The sequence below is a fragment of the Silurus aristotelis genome (genome assembly GCF_946808225.1).
Source record: "Silurus aristotelis genome assembly, chromosome: 15".
NCBI classification, from domain to species: Eukaryota; Metazoa; Chordata; class Actinopteri; order Siluriformes; family Siluridae; genus Silurus; species Silurus aristotelis.
Genome location: NC_139588.1, coordinates 8,642,666 through 8,657,213, shown reverse-complemented (window position 1 = coordinate 8,657,213; position 14,548 = coordinate 8,642,666). Strand labels below are relative to the sequence as shown.

The 14,548-nt window shown below is 39.8% G+C and overlaps 1 protein-coding gene across 3 annotated transcripts in view; it reads right to left on the bottom strand.

Moving 5' to 3' along the window:
- Positions 1-14,548, bottom strand: part of dab1a (DAB adaptor protein 1a) — a 389,113-nt gene that overhangs the window by 229,820 nt on the left and 144,745 nt on the right. The window lies entirely within an intron of this gene.

Here is a 14,548-nt window from a genome sequence, read left to right as displayed (position 1 = left end):
GGATGAGACAGAGGGAGTCAGTGATGTAAACATGACTGAGAACAGACACATTCCTGATCATCTTTTCTCTGCTTGTGTTTTATATGTGTATCTTCAGCCTGAACACATTCATTAGGTAACAACATTTTTAATTAGTTTTGTATTAATATATATATATATATATATATATATATATATATATATATATATATATATATATATATATATATATATTTGGCTGTCAAAATAAAAATTATTGTAAACGGTACAAAATTTTATTAACGCGCTATCAATTCAGCGCGCATTTCTGTTTTTACCATTTTTATAAAAAAATGTTCATTCATTCATTCATCTTCTCCCGCTCCCGCTCCCGCTCCCGGGAGTTGTGGCTCCAGCAGTTAAGGCGCTGGGTTACCGATCGGAAGGTCGGGGGTTCAAGCCCCGGTATCGCCAAGCTGCCACTCTTGGGCCCTTGAGCAAGGCCCTTAACCCTCTATGCTCCAGGGGACCCTTACGAGAAAAATAAATCAAGGACCGTGACGTCGAAACGACGTGGGGCCGCCTTCCCGTGGGCTCACCACCTGCAGGAGGGACCGTAAGGGACCGGTGCTGAGATGATTGGGCAGCAGTCGAAGGCGGGGGCCTTGACAGCCCGATCCCTGGACACAGAGAAGTGTCTGGGGAATCTGCTTAGACTGCTGCCCCCGCGACCCGAATTACAGATAAAAAAATTTTAATACATAAATAAATATAAAAGAGGCGAAATTAAAACCTTCGGCAAAAAATACATTTATCCTTGACGTCCTTTCTTTGCTTAGATATCAAATAAATAAATAAACTACTGATAAGAATGTTTTTAATCTGTAAACTTTTGTTTTATTTATGCGTCAAGTCTCAAATCAAACACCAAATCCGCCATGTTTTACACAATTAACCCTCTGGGTGGCGTTTTGTGGGTTTTTCCCTCATAATGGCGACACAAACTTAAATTACTGTCTTTATTGATCGTAGAGATAAAAACAATACATCATTAAAATCTGTAAAATGTCTATGATTATATATATATATAATATATATATCAGACGTCACTGATATAGATATTTTACCCCAGAGTGATGACATCACAGACCATTATCTCCTACTGTACACACTACCGGTAGAGCAGATTAACCGTGTTTCACCACGTTATCGACCTGGTAGGACTATTATTCCAACCACTAAGGACAGATTCATAAATAACCTGCCTGATTTATCTCAGTTTCACATTAAACCCATAAATGCTGATCATCTTGATGAAATGGCGAACAACATAGACCTTATCCTCACTAGCACTTTAGACACTGTTGCCCCCATCCGGTTAAAAAAGGTTCGAGAACAAGCACCTGCACCTTGGTATAATAGTCATATGCATGCCCTAAAGAGAACAACACGTAATCTGGAGAGAAAATGGAGGAAAACTAAATTGGAGGTATTTAGAATTGCGTATAAAGACAGTATGCTTAGCTACAGACAGGCGCTAAAAGCTGCTAGAGCTAAACACCTGAGCAAACTCATAGAAAATAACAAAAACAATCCCAGGTTCCTTTTCAGTACAGTCGCTAAATTAACAACAAATCAGGGATCTGAAAAATGTGTTCCATCACAGTTTAGTAGTGAAGACTTTATGAATTTCTTCACTGAAAAAATAGATAACATTCGAAAAACAATTGTGGCAGTTCAACCTCTGACAGCATCTCCCGACACAATCGTACTTACAACCCCACAACTACACTGTTTTACATGTATAGGACAGGAAGAGCTGTATGATGCTATTATGAAAGCAACAACATGTCAGTTAGATCCAATTCCCACTAAACTACTGAAGGAAGTGTTATATACAGCTGGTGAGCCTCTTTTAAATATTATTAACTCCTCACTATCGTTAGGTCATGTCCCTAAATCCCTCAAGTTAGCAGTTATTAAGCCCCTCATTAAAAAACCTAATCTGGATCCAAACACGCTATCGAATTACAGACCAATTTCAAATCTCCCATTTATGTCTAAGATTTTAGAAAAGATTGTCGCTGCCCAGTTATGTAACCACTTGCAGGAGAACAATATCTTTGAAGAGTTTCAGTCAGGTTTTAGGCCCCATCATAGCACAGAAACTGCTCTAGTTAAAATCACTAACGACCTGTTTTTAGCTTCAGACCAAGGCTACATCTCCCTATTAGTTTTACTAGATCTTAGTGCTGCGTTCGACACTATAGATCATGATCTTCTCCTCGATCGCTTACAGAATTACATCGGTATTCAGGGACAGGCATTAAGCTGGTTTAAATCCTACCTGTCCAATCGTTACTATTTCGTAGATTTAAATGGAGAGCTATCCAGGATAATGCTAGTAAATTATGGCGTGCCACAAGGGTCAGTTCTGGGACCCCTGCTTTTTACAATATACATGCTTCCATTAGGAAATATTATTAGAAGGCATGGAATTAGCTTCCATTGTTATGCTGATGATACCCAGCTATATATTTCATCCAAACCAGGCGATACAGCTCAATTAGCTCGCATAACTGAGTGTGTTGAAGAAATAAGAGATTGGATGACCCATAACTTTCTGCTATTAAATCCTGATAAAACGGAGATTTTGCTCATCGGCCCAAAAAATAGTACACAGAAGCTCCAGCATCTCAGCCTGCATTTAGACGGTTGTTCTGTAACTACTAGTTCAACGGTAAAAGACCTGGGAGTTATTTTAGACAGCAACTTATCTTTTAAAAATCACATCAATCAAGTTACAAAAACAGCCTTCTTTCACCTTAGAAATATTTCTAAGCTAAGAAATATGTTATCTATATCTGATGCAGAGAAGCTCGTCCATGCGTTTATGACCTCTAGAATAGACTACTGTAATGCATTACTAGGTGGATGTCCTGCATCATTAATAAACAAGCTTCAGTTAGTTCAGAATGCCGCAGCAAGAGTTCTTACTAGGTCAAGAAAATACGATCATATAACCCCAATCTTATCGTCCCTACATTGGCTTCCTATTAAGTTTCGAATAGACTACAAACTACTGCTACTCACTTATAAAGCACTAAATGGTTTGGCTCCCATGTATCTATCCAGTCTCTTAACACGCTACAATCCGTCACGCTCCCTGAGATCTCAAAACTCTGGGCTTCTAGTAGTTCCTAGAATAGCAAAGTCCACTAAAGGCGGTAGAGCATTTTCACATTTAGCTCCTAAACTCTGGAATAGTCTTCCTGACAGTGTTTGGGGTTCAGATACACTCTCCCAGTTTAAGTGCAGATTAAAAACATATCTTTTTAGCAAAGCCTACACATAACACACATCACACACATCACATCACAACCTTGTGCTCCAGAACATCTGATCACATGCACATTATCAACTTGTGCTGTTAATATCATGAACAGCAGCTACGCTAATTCCTCTCCACTGCTTCTCTTTCTCTCCCCATCCCGAGGCTTCCTGAGGTTTGGCCAGCTCCAGTCACGTCCCACCTCGTGAAGATTATGGACCTATGGATGATCATGGAGAAGTAGATGCCGAGTGTTTAAAGGCCCTGGCATGGAGAAGCTGATGCTGGATCTATGATGATCACAAATTGTTCTGTATTGTTGAAAGATTTATGACCAAACTTTTGATGTCACCCATATGAGGATGGGTTCCCCTTTGAGTCTGGTTCCTCTCAAGGTTTCTTCCTCATATCATCTAAGGGAGTTTTTCCTTGCCACTGTCGCCACGGCTGCTCATCAGGGACAAACGCACACCATTCACCTTCACTGTTGTTTTCTGTAAAGCTGCTTTGAGACAATGTCTGTTGTGAAAAGCGCTATACAAATAAACTTGACTTGACTTGACTTGACTATATATATATATATATATATATATATATATATATATATATATATATATATATATATATATATATATATATATACACAGTGGAACCCACTTATCTTGACCTCGGTTAACTCGACAACTCTATTAAGTCCACGTTTTGAAAGTTGAACCGCCAAATTCTCGCTTTGTCTAAGCATTTTTTAATCTTTTATGTCGACTTTTTTATGTCGCCAAACCCTAATATCTCAAGCACAAGGGGGGAAAAATTTGCCATTTAACGTCGGTTATGTCGATCGGCGCTGTGCAGCCGCAGAAGAACTCGCGAAAGTGGCGGAAAAATGAAGCCTTACAGATGCTACAGGTGTTGTATTGTATACTGCTGAATCTCTGCTGTTAGTTGGTGCACATATGCCTTTTGTTGTTAAATGTTATGCGATGAACGGGAGGCGAAAGCCGCACTTGGTAGGGCGCGGCCTGGAACGTGGGATGCAAAAGCAAAAGCATAGAATGAACAACGGCAGGATCGGGAGGAAATCCGCGATGCGCTTTGGGAAGAAAAGCGCAGACGTTGAGAGAGTGCCGGTGGGAAGGCACTCACCGGGATACGCATGCGCAATAACAACGTGAACCAACATATACCAACAATAACGGACGGGGAGAGTGTGGAAGTTTAAGTAGGAGCTGGTGATGATGCTAAACGAGCACCATATGTGCGCGATTGAAGCGGGGAGCTTCAGAGAAAGCGGCCGAGAAAACACCTGCCACGCCGAAGGGGGCCGAAGGGGGCGTGGCATGTGGATTCCTGACAATTAAAAAACATGTACTGTATGTACATTTTTATAGCATGCCTTCATCAAACAAATCGCGGCAACGCTGTTGTGTAAAAAACCCTCCAAAAACACATGCATGCACATTCTCATTTATTAAGGCACATCATGTACATAAAGAAATTTCAAGCACGTTAATATACTGCCGCCATATTAATTTTCGTTTATCTCGATCATCGGTTATCTCGATGCTTTTTGGCGACCCCTAGGACATCGACATAACCACTGTATAAAGCTTCTTGACTTGAAGAGGTGCATTTTCTCCGGTATCACCTCATTAACTGTCCGTGTGGAAACATAGCGAAGACTCTTAATGATGTCCACACGTCTCTGCACTGTTACAGCCTTTATATTTAATCACTGTACATATGCTTACATATATATCACATGCTGTAAATATGATACATGTTTATCTGCACTATTTGCACGATTGCTACTTTTTGCACTTCTGGTAGATGCCAAACTGCATTTCGTTGCTGTGTACCTGTACTATGCAATGACAATAAAGACCGATCGATCGATCGATCGATCGATCTATCTATCTATCTATCTATCTATCTATCTATCTATCTATCTATCTATCTATCTATCTATCTATCTATCTATCTATCTATCTATCTATCTATCTATCTATCATGATGTGAGGTCCAGTTAACAGCTAAAACAGGTAGAAATAATAACTACTTTTGACTTAAGTACATGTCAGAGCCAAGACTTCTTTACTTTCATTTGAGTAAAAAAGTTTAATCAGTACTTCAACTTTTACCCGAGTATTTTAAAACATGAGTATCTGTACTTCTACTTAAGTAAAGGATGTGTGTACTTTTGCCACCTCTGGCTAAGTAGAAGCATGCTTATACTCCGAAACACAGGTAGTCCAGGGATGATCAACAGAATGAATTGTAAATCAGACGGTGAATAAGTGAGAACGGGGGCCTTATAAAGGAAGGGTGTAGATTGGAGACAGGTAAAGGTGATTAAAATGAAAGCGAGGCACTGTGAGTGTGCTGAGTGCAGAGGGGAGGCGTGGCTGGTGGTTCCCTGACAGCTAACTAGGATACAACAATAGTTTGATTATTGTTTTTGAAGCAAATTTTACAGTCTCAGTTAAAGTTTGTCACAGATTTATGTGAGTCACAGACTCATGTATCTAAAATATAAATGATTGCACACATGGAGGAGTTAAGCTACCTAGGGTCAACAGTGCAAAGTAATGGAGAGTGTGTTAGAAAAGTGAAGAAAAGAGTGTAGGTAGGGTGGAGTGGGTGGAGAAGAGTGGTATCAGTGATTTTAAATAGAAAGGTATCTGCAAAAGTGAAAGGGAAAGTTTATAGGACTGTGGTGAGACCTGCTATGTTGTATGGTTTAGAGACAGTGGCATTAAATAAAAGACAAGAGGTGGAGCTGGAGGTAGCAGAGCTGAAGATGTTGAGGTTTTCGTTGGGAGTAAAGAGGATAGACAGGATTAGAAATTATTTTATTAGAGGGACAGTGGATGTTTTGGAGACAAGGAGGGGGGGGAGAGATTGAGATGGTTTGGACATATACAGAGGAGGGACATGGGGTATATTGGTAGAAGAATGCTGAGGATGGAACCACCAGGATAGAGGAAAAGAGGAAGGCCAAGGAGGAGGTTTATGGATGTGGTGAGGGAAGACATTCAGGTAGTTGGTTTGAAAGAGGCACAGGGGATATGGAGACGGATGATGGTGACCCCTAATGGGAGGAGCCAAAAGAAGAAGAAGAAGAAAAAGAAGGAAAAAGAAGAAAATAAAGATCCCATATACAGAATAATGGGGCATTTTTTAAACTTATTTACAGGATAAAAATGAATTTAACAAAAGAATAATAATAAAATTAATAAACAAGGCAACCATATCAATTGGAACAAACACAAGGACAAGGCAGACTATCCACTGTCCCTAATAAAACTGGTGTATTGGTGTATAATGGTTCTCTAAGGCTTAAGCTCCCCATGGCAGCAGTTGAGAAGGTGAGCATGTGGCTTTGATTAAATGGGCTTCAGCTAGCACCGCAGCAGTAATGCTGATTAGCCATTGAACCACAGCTTGATTCCTCTATTGTTTGCTGATAAGGAGCATTAAGTGCACGTCGTTGCGGACCGGGAATGACAGGCTCTGGCTCTTTGTGATGGAGGCACACTTCATCTCCCCGATTGCCAATTCTTTTCAAGCAGGCATGGCAGCTCATCAAAGTAGAGGGCCTCTAAACTCCATATTCACAACACCACTGGTTAAAACTCTCTACCCAGCAAAGCTTTTTTATCACTCTAATTTTCTTATTCGCTGCATGTCTGCTGTTAATATTATTAAATACTGGGTGTTTGCTCATCTTCTGACACCAATGCTTTATTAAAATGAATAAATGGCAGATCGGAGCTATACTGTATTATTTAAAACAAAACAAGACATTGCGAAGAGAAAGTACAAAGACTGTGTTGAAAGGGAAGTGATGGAAACGATGGATGATGGAAATGTTCTGTTGTGTAACTGTGTAACATCTGGTAAAATTCTCTATTTTGAATAGGCTTTCAAAACCGGCTTTAACCGGATTTTCTTAAAGTCAGTTGATTTTTTGTTTTAGATTTAGCTTTGAGAAATTTTTGGCTCATTTAAATGTTTATGTACAAATAGCCATTTTTTTTAAATAGGGGTTTCATTATTTGAATAATATAATCAATTGTTCCATTATTTCATTATTCATTGGAATTAATAGAAGGGATTGTAGCTTGTAGTGTAGCTTAGCTACTTTATTAGTAGTTTTTCTTACTGGATTTTTCCAGTTGCTGATTAATCATCATAAACATGGTGTGGTTATTTAGGATGAAAACAAAAACCACAATCTCCCCCATCAGTTTTCATTTGTCTTTACCCCCACACAACTATCTGCAAATAGTCAAGAAATTATAATTTTTGTATAAAACATGGGACATTTTTGGCTGGTTAGAATTATTTAGCTAAGGATAATCAAAGAAATTGGTGACTATGGGTAAAAAGTTATCTCATGGCAAAGAGAATAGAATGAATTTAGTTTCTGTTAGATATGTGTTCAGTAATAACAAATTCAATCCTTTAGTACTACATGAATATTGCTGATATGTCAAACATCCACGCACAATATCAACCCGCCAAAAGAAAGGAATAAAGCCAGACATATATTTGTTAATACAATTGACAAAGTTTTAGGAATCTGAAATGATGATTCACCTTAATGACTTGAATCAATGGTATTGGATTAACATGTTAGAATTGTTATATAAAAGTGCTGCACTGCATAACAGAAAAATGAGTTAGGATTTTTGTCCAATGTGTCTCTAAAGCTGATAGGGTTATAATGTTCAAATACACTATAGGGCCAAACCTTGCCCACCTGAGCATTACATATAAAGTGATTTGTTTGATGTATTTTTAAGTTTCCCTGACTGGAACTAAGAGGCTCAATCCTGTTCCCATGAACACAGTGAGGTCTATTAAGACACATTTAGGGTTAAAGAACTCAAGTGTCCTGCAGAGAGCCATAAGCCCAATCCAACTAAACAACTTTAGGTTAAACAGAGACTCTGACTGAACCCCAGAACCTCACCAACATCTACCTGAACTACCTGAACTCATGCTTTTGTGGCTGAATAATCACAAATCCCCACAAAAACTAAATTCTTAAGACCAGTGTTGTGCTCGTTACTAAAAAATAGTTACTAGTTACAGTTACCCGTTACTTCATTCAAAAAGTAACTCCGTTCAGACCAGCACAAACTCAATATATCACAAGGATTTCTGAAATAAATAACAAAACAAGCTGAATAATATATTCACAATCAAAAACTAAAGTGGTTTCAGCTGTTGTATTAAGCTCTTAAAAATGTTCCTTTCACAGCTGAAGTATGAAAACTATCAACAATGTAGAACACCGGGTTAGCTTCTAGCTACTAGCTCCTCAGGCATGGAGGTCCTGGAGAACCTTAGACAGATTGGAGTTGAGCATATTTCCACTTTGAGAAACTCGTCTTGCTCTCGCCTCGACTCACCATTACTGCCGCACAGACCAGAATAAACGGAGACACGCCCACAGTGCGTCTTCTTCGTGTTTACAGAGGTTCATCCACCAATCCTACAATGCGTCTTCTTCGTGTTTACAGTGGTTCATCCACCAATCCTACAATGCGTCGCTGCTGTAAGCAGGTTAGGCTATAGTCTACACTTCAGCCGAAATTAATTCATTAAAAAAAGTAACGGGTAACGCACCATATGGTAACGGTAACAAAGTTACTTTATTTTTAAAAGTAACGCGTTACAGTATTAGTTACTGTCAAAAGTACTGCCCAACACTGCTCAATACTAAGAGCTGGGAACATCAATAGAAAAAGGAGTGCAGACATGCATTTTCTATCTTGTTGATAACGCTGTCCCGCTCTCCCTCCTGTCCCATCTGTCTCTTTTTGCTAAGGAGAAAGGTGGCAAGGGGGCAACCCAAAGGAAGTTGTCAGGTTTGTGCATATGTTTGATCCGGAGCTGTTGACAGCACTGAGTGACAGAAACTGCACAGCTATGCCGCACAACTCTCATAACATCAATTATTCAATCAGTGACAAGCACACACAAGAGCTTGTTCTCTGTACCTCTCTCGCTTTCTTCCTTTATCTCTCACTCTGTCTCTTTTTATTTCACCCAGCATGCCACTGCCATCTTAATATTCTAGTTGGAAACGCTACATTATTCTGTTTTAATCATTAAAAAAGACCTTTAGTATAAGCTGATCATATGTTCATATGCATACTTTTCATGTGTTTAAAACCTAAAAAAAACTAAAATGTTCAAAAAAATGTAAGGAACACCTGAGAAAGAGAAAGAAATAATGGCACGTAGCTGCAGGGATTGCTTGGGGCAAATTCTGTTTTCAATGCAAGAGATGTTAAACATTCCAGCTTGTGATACTAGCATACAGATACCTATAGAAACCCATATGCAGTGCTAAGGAGACTTATGTCCTCAATGAATAGGACCAGAATGAACCCCGCTAATTACCAAATATGCTAGCTTTAAACTTCTAAGATTTCCTGGTATAGCATATCAGTTACCTGTAAGAAAACTGCATATGTGGCCTGAACACATAAGACACTGCCTGCAACAAGGCCAGTGGGGAAGACTTGCCTTAAAAAAAATAAAAAAAAGAGATGGAATATGAATAGGAATTCTCTGGTAATGGAGCACCATCCTTCCAAAAGATCTTCATCTGATGTAATCATGATGCCGGTGGAGAGCTAAACTACTCTTAAAAGGTAGCAATCTACACCATAGTCCACTAAGAAAAATGAACGGCTTTTAATCTACTTTGTCTGAGAAAAAGGGGCTGTGATATTTTCATTTTATTGTGCAGCTCCTTCATTTTCTATCTGCAACTGGCTATGTAAGAGAGTCAGCAAACACTTGGGAGGAAAAGTACTCTGGCCTGATGAGTCCAAAATGAAACCTTTTCAGCTACAAAGCGGAATACTGCTCATCAGCCTGAGAACAAAAGAGAAGAGCATTTGCAGACTGATTGAGGTATAACTGTAATACTTTTCATCAGTAGGTGGTGAGAAACTAGTCAGGGTTAGGGGGAAAATAGATGGTGCCATATTACAGGCCAATTCTAACAGAAAACCTGTTTTAATCTTGCAGAGTATTGGGTAGAGTTTCAACTAGCAGCATCACTCACAATTTCCAGACAGTGGCTGGCCATTGGGTCCAGCAAGGCCTTTTCTGCTGGCCTAAACACTATCAGAATCACTGACTTACATCTTAATATATATTTTTTACATTAATATTTAAACAATTATTCCCAATAGTCTATTCTCTACATGCATATGTTAGAGTTTCTATCGAATAATATTTCAGCCATCATGTGTTGCAAGGGTCAAAGAAATCTGCCTTAAGACCTTCAGAATCAAGTGCTGGTGCCTGTAGCTTCACCTACTGTACATAACAATGAAACTATTGCTTTAACCAGTAAAATTTTGAGTGGAGACTTTTTGTATTGTGTTCATTGGGTTTTTTGCATTAGTAATGGAATTCTCGCTCATGAGTTACCTGTCTGTTTTGCAGAGCTGTTTTATACAGAGTTCCTGTGTAATATTTATGGTTTCTACAGTTGTGATATTATAATTATGGTATTAAGATTTGGATTGATTCAGCTAAGACACCACTGAAGGCCTAGGTGTAAAATGCATGGCTCGTAAAAGCTACATTGCAGCGGTTACAAAACCAAGAACCTGAATGTTTTAGAATACAAATTTGTCTCCAGACCTCAATCTGTGGCAATGATGAAGATGCTGTCCACCAATAATTCTACACAATCTAACAAAGTAGGAGCAATATGTCTGAGACAAAAATGAGTTTGTCAAATTAGAAAAGACAAAACCATAGAAACGTCTCTAGGTTACGTATGTAACCTATTTTCCAGAGGGAACAACATGCTGTGTCGCAACGCTATGGGAACACCTCGCATTGTCCATGCTCTGAACCACGTGTGAAATCTGGCCAATAGGCAAGTCGTGACGTCATCAGGGGGTGACGTCACAACAACCAGGAGCTACAAAATGGCTGCACGGTGGTAGCGACATTAGCTTCTGCAAAAGGAGAAGGTTAGCGCCTCAGGGATGCAGGGATACATACATAACCTAGAGACGTTCCCCATTCGGGAATTTGAGCTGCGTCGCAACGCTTTGGAAACGAGTGTCCAAATCACACAACACTGACCAGACACACTCACTGTGTGAGAGCCTCACAACCAGCACGTAGGACAGAGGAGCCTGGAGTGGCTCTAAAGTTGAGGTCATAAAACCTGGCAAAGGTCAGCGGGGTGGACCAGCCCGCAGTGTTGCAGATGCTCTGGAGTGAGACTCCAGCGGACCAGGCCATAGAGGCCGCCACACTTCGAGTGGAGTGAACCTCGACCCTGAGCAGAGCGCGGAGACTGTTGAATGCCTGGAAAATAACATGTCATGGGACGACCAAGGGTACCTTGGGAACATACACTGATTTAGGGTAGAGGAAGGCACTGGCCATGCCTGGAATAAATTCCAGGAAAGAGGGGACCACAGAGAGGGCCTGTAGATTCCTTACTCTTTTGAAAGAGGAGATGGCCAAGAGGAACAGTCTTGACTGTAAGGAACCTCAAAGGCACCTCGGTCAATGGCACAAAGTGAGGCTCCGACAAGCCATCCGAGACAATGGCCAAGTACCACGCAGGCTCTTTAGGCCTCAGCTAGTATGTGGCGGAAATGTGTCACCAATGAGTTCTTATCCAGCAACTGCCCCATGAGGGGGGCATGACAGTCTGCATATCAACCATATTACAAAAACAGCCTTCTTCCCCCTTAGAAATATTGCTAAGCTAAGAAACATGCAGAGAAGCTCATCCATAAAAGTTTCTTCCTCATAACATCTAAGGGAGTTTTTCCTTGCCACAGTCACCATGACTTGCTCATCAGGGATAAATACACATAGTTCACCTTAACTGTTAAATTCTGTAAAGCTGCTTTGAGACAATGTCCGTTGTGAAAAGCGCTATAGAAATAAACTTGACTTGACTTAATATCTTCTAAGAGGAATCTCTTAGGGAGGGTGTTCGAGAAGGGCTACCAGTTTCGCAACCCATATCCTGCCTGGCCACCGTGGGGCCACCAGAATGAAAAAAGAACCAATGAACTCTCTCCAGAACTCCTGGGAGCAGTGCGACAGGGGGAGATCTGTGCTCTGTAAAATCTTTCCCAGATTTGCTCCACCACATCCGGGTGAAGTTGATAATCCCCGGGCCTCTGCCCTTGTCTCAAGGGGGCATCTGCTCCCTTGTTTAAGTGGCCCGGGATATACGCTGCTATCAAGGCGAGCAGCTTCTTCTGGGCCCACAGGAGGATCTCATGTGCCACTTTGTACAGGAGGCAAATTCGCAGACCCCCCTGGTGGTTGATGCAGGAAACCACCGAAGTTTTTACCAGGAACTCCCAGCACAGGGGGCAATATAACGGTTCCCAGGATTTCTCCACACATCTAAGGCATGTAGGGCTTACAGCATGGCCTTGATAATATGGAATGGATTGCCCCTCTGAGAGAACCCTCAGGCCCTGAGCCACCACTGGAGGGATCTCATATGTAGAAGGCCAAATGGAACTACATTGGACGCTGCTGCCATTAGACCCACCAACTTTGAAACTGCTTTACTGTGAGTGACTGGCCTTCTCTTACTCTTGTGAAGACCACAATGATGGATTTGACACGAGCAGGGGGCAACTGCGCCCGCACAAGAATCGAATCCCTTACTACGCCTAAATAGATAGTTCTCTATGATGGAGAAAGCACACTCTTCTTGCCATTCAGCCTTATCCCCAGCTCCTTCGTGTGGGCAAGAACGACATCTCGAGTGGGACCAGTGCCACATCCACACACTTTGTGAAGTTGCGAGTTCCTGAAGGGGAAATAGGGCTTCTTCTTTTAAAATGGTCCTGCGGCATTGCACATCATTAAAGGCTATATGAATGGAGTGACATACCAAGAAACATTCATAAAGTTTGAAATCTCATTGGCCAAGAAAAAAAAATGTTGGGTAAAAAAACAAGACAACGATCTCAAAAATGTATACATAAATATACATATGTAAATTTAACATAAAAAACCTTGCATGGCTTAGATGTAAAATTTTATAGAGGATGTTTTAAATTGCCAGTCTATCAGAGTTCCCTTTGTAACCTTGGGGAATTGCCAAAAGTAATAATCCTGAAATGATCCACAATGCAGAATAAAAGCGAAATAGTTATTTAGGCATATTAAAGCTGTAATTATAAAAACCAGCTTTACAATTAACATAATTTGATTTGATCATCTTTATCAATAATTTTTTTTAAACATAACTTTGCTTATTTTTATGACTGCATAATTTTTTATTCTTATTTATTTAGTACAGTTAAAAGTCATTCAGTGTACCTTTGAATATGGATGATTTTGTGCAATAAAAATAACAATCATAAGTGTTTGAATAATTATTTCCCCTTGACTGTATAGGCACTAGTCAGTAACTGTAAGTATCTGATCTTCCCCCGATTGTGTTTCCTATTTAAAAGAATTAACAAAGCTCTCAAGATCCATAATCAACAGATTTTGTTCATCAAAACAGCCAGAAACCAAAATATGATTTAAAACAGGTAAGCGAAAAAATAATAATGAAATTCTATTAGAATAACATGATATAAACATGAATTAATTAAAAAACACAAAATCTATTTTAAAGTAAAGATACATTTTGAATTATATCTCAGCTACATACTTTTATTAAAATACAATCAGATATAAATCAGTAAGAGAAGGGTTCTTAAGCAGGAAGCATCCTGGCTAAAGAATTAAAGTGAAAAACATACATAGACAGCAACATCAGGTAGAACCATTCTGTGTAATTACTACATGATGGAACTGTGCACTAAATACATTTTTCATACCTACTTACTTGTAACCACAAACTGGCCTGTTTGGTGAAATGTCTGGCTATTTCATTGTCATACCTCAAGGTTTTATCCCCGTAACAATGTCACACTGACACATATGAAATACTTTAACCTTTTTTAATTAGTATGTGTTGAATAATAAACATGCCAAAACCCAGCTGTTGTGTTTTATCTTATTTTTATGCATGAGCGGTCATTTCTTGTAGAATGGAGCTTTTATAAAATGCCATAAGCACTTTTTTTGTGGACACCTGATCATTATATTCATTTGTGCTTTTTGGGTGGATGATGTTCCAATAGATTTTGGAGTGTTCTTGTTGGGAATTGTGCTCATTTATCCACAAGGGCTTTAGCAAAGTCAGGCACTGAGATATGTTTAGGAGGCCTGGGGTGC